Below are 8817 nucleotides of genomic sequence, written 5' to 3'. Positions count from 1 at the left end.
GATACGGGCCTGTCAGCTAGGATGGGCTCCGAAAATGGAGAACTGATTTTCATCAATTTCAAAACTCTGAAACCTTATAACCACTCTCCGCTACATCCATATTTCCGTCCCTAATTATTTTTTCCTCTTAGTAATAAACTGTGGGTGGTTGAGTGAAAATGACATATTAAGTAAATATGCGCTTATATCTATCGCCTTTTGCCGGACGATCTGTGTTGTATATCTTTCATCGCAAGGCGATTATGCTCCATCTAAGGAACTGTGGGACTAACCAAAGACGTGTAAGAAACGTGTTTGCTTAACTCTCACGCACTCGTCGAAGTCATTGATGTGGTAGCTTTAGAACTTACTCCTGTGAAATGCACTTAAAATGTCAAAGTTGAGGTTTGTTTTGGTGTGATTTTTGTAAGTAGGCGATCTTTAATGCGGGCCGTGTATATCAAGTTGAAATACAGATCGATCGATATTGGGGAAACATTGTAACGGGAAAGTCTTTACTGTGGTAGAAAGAGTGCGGGTGAAAACTTCGAATAGGTCATTACTGAATTACAGAATTTGCTGCCATATTCTTCCATTAATTACTTTTTTGGAGGAGGGGAGGGGGTAGCTGAACCCTTCCTTATAAGGATCTACTCTGTTACCGGTATACACAGCGTTTTGTCACATTTTATGGGGATTTCAATTTTGCTGCCGTTTATAGATGAACTCAAGTCGAACTTGTGGTTGGATCTTTAATCTAGTCAGTTGATTTCAGAGGAGTACAAAGCTGTCATTTCAGACCCAAAACTATGAAACGCTCGATACTTGACTAATCGTACGAAAACGATCACATCGTAACAGGATGACTATGGTGCCGCAACTCACGTGTACTATCTGAATATATAGAATAGTACTGCGTACAAGTTAAATAGACTATGGTTTGTTTTGAAACAGCCCGTGTGAGCTGGAGCTAATATAAGACGTGTGAAGGCAACGTATTGCAAACAAAGTGGTGGCTACGTCACGTGATGTGCTTTAGAGTGGAATACCTCGATACGAGTCATTAATTTTGTATTTATATACCATAAAGAGAGAGGAATCGTAAACATTCTTTCAAACACGCACTTTCCACCGTTTCAGAATTCTACCCTAAAGCTTGCTCCAAAACAAAACAGAAAATCGCCTCGGCCGATGTAGCTTACAAAATTTGCTCTTTTTTTGCCGATGTGCTCTTCGTTCTCTCGGCAGACTTTGCGCGGGTATCAACATGGGTGGTTGAAAAAGCGCCCGGATGTAAAACTTTTACTGCTCACTTGTACTCCGCCCTCTTCGTTTTGTGAATGGCTGTGATTAAAATGGTGTGAATGTGCAAGTATTGGTGTCAAAGCCAAGGCAGGGCATGCAGGCGAGACATCATCGAGGGCTGTATCTAGTGGTGTTTTGACCCCTGCTCGACACCTCTCCATGATCGCTGGCTTTCAGCTTGATGGACGGCCTGTTGTCTAGCGGGGGACAGCTGTTGATGCTATCAAACACAAGGGTTTTATCACAGAATGGGAGAAATGTCCAAATATTGTGGTTAAGGAAGGCGATATAAGCAAACACGCTAGATAGATTACGTTTCAATTGAACAAAGTCTGCAAAAACAGCGAGATAGGCACGCACCAATGGAAACCAACCAGTGTAGACGACAACGTTTGGCGCTAATTATTTTTACTAAGCCTCACAAAATGAGGCTGACCCTTGCCCTAACCGATCATATAAACGTTCAAGCGAAGAAACAGACCAATAAATATTTCAAACTTAGCACAAGGCGGTGACTATCAAACGCAGACAGTGGTCAGAAGGCTGGTAGGCACGTAGTAAAGGCATTGTGGGTAATTTAAGTCGCTCTATAGCAAGTACACGTTGGGCTTGTTGGGCTAAACTTTAAGATGTGCTGAAGTGTAATACTGACGTGTTATGGTACGCTGGATATTATATCACGTCTCGTTGACACTGGAAATGACGTTTTAATAAATTCTGGATAAAAGATGGGAAGACGTGAAATCAATAACGATAAAGCTGAACAGCCAGGAAACCTATACAGGAAAGATATTTTACCAGCAAGGAAATGTCTGTATGGACTCGTACAATTTCAGCATTGTTAAATTGTATTTGTCTGGTGATTTTACTGCATGACATTTAGTTCAACGTAGCATTCTTTCCTCGAACATGACTGCCCTCCCCCCCCCTTTTCCGCCTCCCCCCCCCCCACCGAATCAAATGATACGATTTCGTCACCTTCAATTTAGCAACAACAGTAAAATGTGCAACACAACGGAATCAAAGTCAAGAACCCTGTTTGTATTTGACTATTCCTGAAAGGCATAAATCGCATGATGAAAAAGAGAACAGCAAGTCATGGGACCTTTTAGTCAGATGAAGTATAACTTAGCAGTATAGCTGAAGCTGAAAGCTATGCAAGGATATTCTTTATCACTTATCGTAGGTGTGACATACCTGTCAACTTTGGAAGTTTTTGAAATCTACACTCAGAGAACTGCGGTAGGGCGGATCGTCCGTCTGGGATCGTATATCCTGAGTACCTTGCAGAAAAAACCCTACTTCATTCAAACCTAGTCTGGGTAGCAATCTCACACACCCCTTTTTGCTCCTTGCTTTTCTTTTATTGTTTGAGTTGTGGTTAAGTTTGGCTTTTAGAAGTTAAAAGCAAATAAAATAAGCAATGGACGTGTTAGGAACACGGTATGTCCCAGTGACTGGCATTGCATGGCCACTTGAAAGCATGCGAGTGGTGGCGAGGTTTGTGAAACACTGCGCGGTTGAGAGAACGCCGAGTTGACACAACCTCTGCAGATCGTAGGCCACAAAAAATCGACGAAAGGGCACAGCTATGGCCCCCTCATTTGAAGACAAAATAAATAGCATAACACGGAATTCCACTTTAGAAAAAGACCGCCACTCGGAAACTATTTCTAGAAAAAAAATATGTTTCGCAGATGTGGTGGCTCAGGCGAAATAATAGCGCTGGGCTGGGTGTTATTGTCCAATGTTTGTCTTGCATTGGCTTACGCCAATATTAAAATAAACGGCAGATGATCCGTCCGTAAACTTTGCCTAGGAACTGTTAAAATGATTGACGGATGAAGATTGTGTTAATGAATTGTTTTGGACTCCCCATGGTGACAATGTTCTCGGATACCTATCAATTTACTTAAATAGTAGTCACTATGCTTCAATGTGATTGGAGTAGATTCGTAGAGCAATACTCTGGCTACTTCGATAAAAAAACGATTCGTCCAAGACCTATCTTGTTTAGTGTGGGCGCTTACGAAATGTTTTGCATTTCTGAGGCAAGTTGTTAGTGTTGTCAGTAGAAGAAATCTTATCAATTTTCAAGTTGGCGGTATCAATTTTTCTTTCGCCATAAACTATGTTACCACTACACAATGAGTAATCATTTTCTTCAATGTGGAAATAAAAAGATGGTTTTTTTTCTAGAACTGATGTGCAGAAAGTCATTTATGGTATTTTGGGAAAAAAACGGCAAAACCTCATTCAGCAGGACTTGGGTTAATGCTTCAAGTCATCTAGTAAACTTTCAAGCTTGTTCTGGCAGATTGAGCAATTGAAAATTAATAGGCCATCAATAGATTAAACATTTTATTTATGGTTAGCTTTACACTTTTACATCGATTGACCCATTGACCTTTAAACTTCTGCTGGTCAGTCGCCGACTCAGCAAGAGAAAAAAGGCGGGGAAGACGGTATTCTGAGTGGAGGAGAGGGGCAAATAAATAGACAAACGGACTAACGGACAGACAGATAGGCAGAAGACAGACAGACAGACAGGCAGGCAGACAGTCAGACAGACAGACAGACAGACAGACAGAAGACAAACAGATAGACAGACATGTGAAGAAATAGAGGTTGGAGCAGCAGAAGCTGACTCTGACATTTACAAGAGTGAAATCGTTCCCTAGAGACATGTATTTCACTGCAATATTTCGATAAAAAGAGCAAATTTACCATGGATATGTGTTGAATATTTCGGTCATGACTCTATTTTCTGGTGATCAGTTTGAATATCAGTCTGACCTTAGTTAATATATACTAATAACAGGGCTTTGTTGACCCAATCGCAAGGTCAAGTTGGTATGACAAAGAGTATGATGTCCGATATATGAATATTCATCGTGGATAATACATCATTATCATATGTTATGCATGTCGACAAATAATATAAATATGTATAACACAAATGGATTCTATCATGTCGTACTCCAGGCATTTATAGTTTGGAGCGGATGGACAATGTTAAAATGAATGATGACGAGATGTTTCATTGGACGGGTACCGTAATACATACTATTTAACAAAGAGGATCGGCACGCCGAGTATCGCTTCCTTAAATCAGCGTTGGTTGGCAAAAGGTCAAATCAATGAAAAAGCAACAAATATATACCCTTTTGACTTCTCCTGGTAGGGAATTCATTCTTGCGGCCAGTTTGCAGATGAGGTCGCCGTCTGGACATATCAAACTGGAACGTGGCCTTTCTAAAAGGGATGTCTCTGGGAAAAAGTGATTATCCGACCAAGAAACTACTGTAGTTCGTAGCTGGACAGTGTGATCCCAGTATTTATTTGATTTAAATATTTAACAGGTTGAGCTTGCACAGAGTCAAAATCGTCACGCCATTGAAAATGCCCGCCTTGCACACTCGGTAAAACTCAACTTAAAAAATGCGCCTTGTTGCCCTAAATGACACATCGATATCTCTGAAATTTGGAAATGTAAATCGGTCGTTGAAGTCAACCGTTACACGATAGTATGGACAGAACACATTTCGCCGATGCAGTGTCCCTAGGCAACACAGTGCATTGCATGTCCAGGATGTGAAATGTCGGTCTTTAAATCTATATTTTGAAACGGAAGTTGTTGTAAATATATATCTCAATTCTGGACTCAAATAGAAATAACAAAATCTTGCCAACAGAATCGTTACGGAGATAACATTTCCCGATATCTCAACAAACCGACTGTCATGTCTGAAAGTTCATTTAATAACGTAAAGTCTCATGAGTGTAACAGTTTTGGAGCAAAGCTTTCAATAGAATCAAAAGATTAAGTCTATCGCTCGCAACACGTATCAGGTTCCTATATTTGTCCTGTGATGGACACTGACACGATACAAACAATTAAAATAAATGTTATTTATATCAAATTGCATCAATTTAGGCGACATTTGCACTTTTGTCTAGCTGTCTTCCTCTTAAACTGTATATGAATAAAAGTACACTAGTTACAAATCCAACCCACAGATGATATCATCTATTATGGTTAGTCAACACTTTTACTGTTCAGGTCGGTCACGTGATCAGATACCGACAGTAAAGATGCCACCCTATCTTTATTGTTTGTTTGTTTGTTTTTCATTGGTTTTATTTCCACAATAAATAAAAAAGTGGTGTATATCGTCTGTCGGCTGTTTCGCACATGTGACCATCCTTTCATACTATAATGAGATCCGAAGAGTTCATTAAATGACCCAAGCCGCAGCTCGGCGTTGTGAAGCTGAAGGGCCGGACTCAAAGTGTCCGATGGTCGAGGGTGGTGGTACTGCGAACGATTAGAAGGCAAAAGATCAGCATCTATTGTCCGTTAGGGAGATTTGAGTTAAAATTTAGATCTGCTTGTCCCTGGGAAAATACCCAGTTGCCATGGCAACCAAATGATACTGTCATTTCAATTTTCCGTGTCCATGCAGCCGGCGACGGGACATTACGGTGACTCAATCAGTGAATGTATTGTTCTCCGCAAGGCCCTACCCAAACACTCATACCTAAATGTGTTCCGACGGTGAACGGCTGAGGAACTCGCACAGAAAAACAAACTCTACACGCTACTCAGGGGAGATTACAAATAAATATCGTTACAACTTGAAACCACTCATCTGTAGTGTTTATTGACACCGTCGTTGCAATTGGCCGAAGTTTACAGTTGAACTTAATCTCTTTTTTGGCTGAAATGCGATCTTTGAAACGTCAAGTTATAAGCACTGAAAAAGAACTTGTCAATGCTGTAACAATACGGAGTCACTGTCATACAATGAAACTATAACAGTTTTCTAATATGCCGTACTCCAACTTCACTTCATACAGTGTGTAGAAATAGAATCCTGCATGTTGGCTAAATATTTTATGTGTTCCCGTTCCTGAAGTTCATTGAACTCCGTGTCAATTAAGCAAATGATAGTTTGCTTGTAGTTAAGGGCAGAACCACGTAAACGGCGGAAGAGGTGGGTCTGAGGAATTCAGCTTGAAAGTTTTCTCATTAATTTGTTTTGAAACCTTAAAAAATCAATTAACAATGTAAAACAGACTCTTAAAGTTTACAAATTTTTCATGTTGGTATTATTTTATTTTTTTAATCATGTATTGGCTTTAAAACGTTAAAAAGTCAAGCTGCACGAACTCTATGGTAACTAATTGGTTATCAGTGCAAATTGCTATTTGACGTTTGTGTAGGGAGAGATTCTCGGGCATAAGTTTTGCCTTTGACCTAATTCAGTAAAAAGTTCCGGTATTCTCAGTGACTTGTGCCGGCAAACAGAGAGAAAAATCGCAAATCATGATTGCAAAGAATAAGATAGGCCCTTTGTCGAATTTTCCTGATTCCAAATATTAAAGGGGAATATCCTCAACCCCGGGGCTCGTTAACATAATTATTGCCCTATGTCTCGTATTGACAGGTGTTCAAATAAAGTTCCTCTGTATTTCCAATGCACGGCTGTACATTTGAATTCGCGAAAGGTCACTTCAGGATGGACATGACCATTTCACACCATGGTTTTCTTTTCCCACTCAGAAAGGAGTCTAATTTTCAAATTATTCCAAAATAAAACTATTCAATGTGCCAGAAGGACATTCATTTTGATCATTTGTCGAGCTATGCTGACTTACAAGGATTGTAACACTGGAAGAGTTGAAGTTTCAAGATAGCTTCATTCATGATGTGACGCCCTTTGAGCGCCCTTCATCTCCAAAACCTGATTCCACAAGATATATCGTGCTTCGTAAAAGTGTGGAGCGTTTACAGGAGAGAGAAGAAAGGTGCTGCAAGAGCGATTTCATCGCTTATTGTGTTCACAAAGGTCCCCTCTCAACGTCATGAAATTGAACGCTTCCTCAGATGTGTGTTAGTTTGTTTGTTTATCATGCAGCACATTACTCTAACGAAAAATGGGCTTACATTTCTTTACATGTATGTTTCTCGGAATATTGTTTACTTCAAACTTACAATACTACGCTAGGCTGTAACGAGTTATATTCATAATCGGTTCTCAAGACTCAACGTTACAGGCTGTCTTAGCTTGTAAAGTTCCCCTTACTGTTGCCATGGTATTGTATTTGTGACGCTCTGTTCTTATGACAGTTGGAATATACAAATTATTTTCGCTTTAGTACGTACTTTTGACCCACTTGAATTTGATAAGTGTGTTTTGCATCCTTGATGTGTTTGTGATTATAACGCCGTGATAACGGTTCCTTGACTTCTGCACATTGTTCTCTATCACGCAGCTTTATCACAGCCCTCGCATTATAAATTGGTTGGTTTACATTTTATACAAGTCCTACAGCTTTAACAGTTAACAACTCAACTGACGGATTCACTTTTGTTTCAATATTCCCTACATAAGCAACGTTACGCTGACGATCTAGGCACTTGTAAATTGAACAGTGAAATGGAATTCGGCGTCCCGTGGGCGATCGCTATTCGGAATAGTAAATTCTCGCACGAAAACGTCAACTGTCCGGCATTATCATCTCATTCGCAGCTTAGTGACCTATCGTATTCGTAAGTTTACGGTACAGAAGTCCAGGCCTCCTAATTCATTCTCTCAATCTAGAACCTCTACGGGTTTTTTGGTATGGTAAGATAAAGGCACCGAGCCAAAACTACGGACAGGTCCTAGACTGTGAGACTCCCGATTCTGCGTTTGTTGCAACTTTTAACAAAAAATGTTTTTTAGCCACAAACAACGTTCTACTCTCCAAGTCTCTGTTAGACAGCTTGTTTTTCTTAGCCACACCATGGGTCACAGTTTGGCAAAATTCATTTCCAAAAGAACAAATAAACCTAGATGACTTTTCATCTTGGGCGATAATTAAAGAAACTTGTTAATTCCAGATGTTGCCTCCATTTCCCATAGGTGAGTGTGTGTATCTGGAAAATTCCATACATTCCGTATTCCGAGTAGCTCTTCCCCCAGTCCCTGCGAACTGGCAGTTTAATTACCTTTCCTGGCATGCGAACTGCTTATATACATTAGTGATTTGTTGCTCGAAGTGGCAGTTGAAACAAACGTTTCCCATCACGGTTTCTCATTGTTGTTTTAATTCCCCCTTTTCAGCCTCTTGGAGCGTGAAATATGCCAGGCGCCTTGGTGTCTAGCTTTCTCCACGTGTTGGCGGCACCAATGAGGAATGGATGTTTATGTGAGTTAATAGCAAACACCTTGAGTGAACACGCAATTGGCACCATATGAGGTCAGCACGCCGCTGCTTCTGACATATTTTCGCCGGAATTATTATTAAACAACTCTTGAGCTTGGTTTAATCAGACCTCCTTGCACAAGACAAACTACTGAGGCCCATTCTTTAGAAGCAGGTCGACTTTAAAACCAATACTTACAACCGCGTCTCCTCTATCAGGATTAAACATATTCAACTCCTTACATTTTTTGTTTTTTTCATCGGCCTTTAGAATCTCATTCCGACTCGATTTTTTTTTTCAAAACTCCACTTTCGTTTTAGTCCGTCGGGAAGATTCAC

This window comes from Ptychodera flava, chromosome 8 (genome assembly GCF_041260155.1).
Source record: "Ptychodera flava strain L36383 chromosome 8, AS_Pfla_20210202, whole genome shotgun sequence".
In the NCBI taxonomy this organism is placed as follows: domain Eukaryota; kingdom Metazoa; phylum Hemichordata; class Enteropneusta; family Ptychoderidae; genus Ptychodera; species Ptychodera flava.
This window is presented reverse-complemented; position numbering follows the sequence as displayed.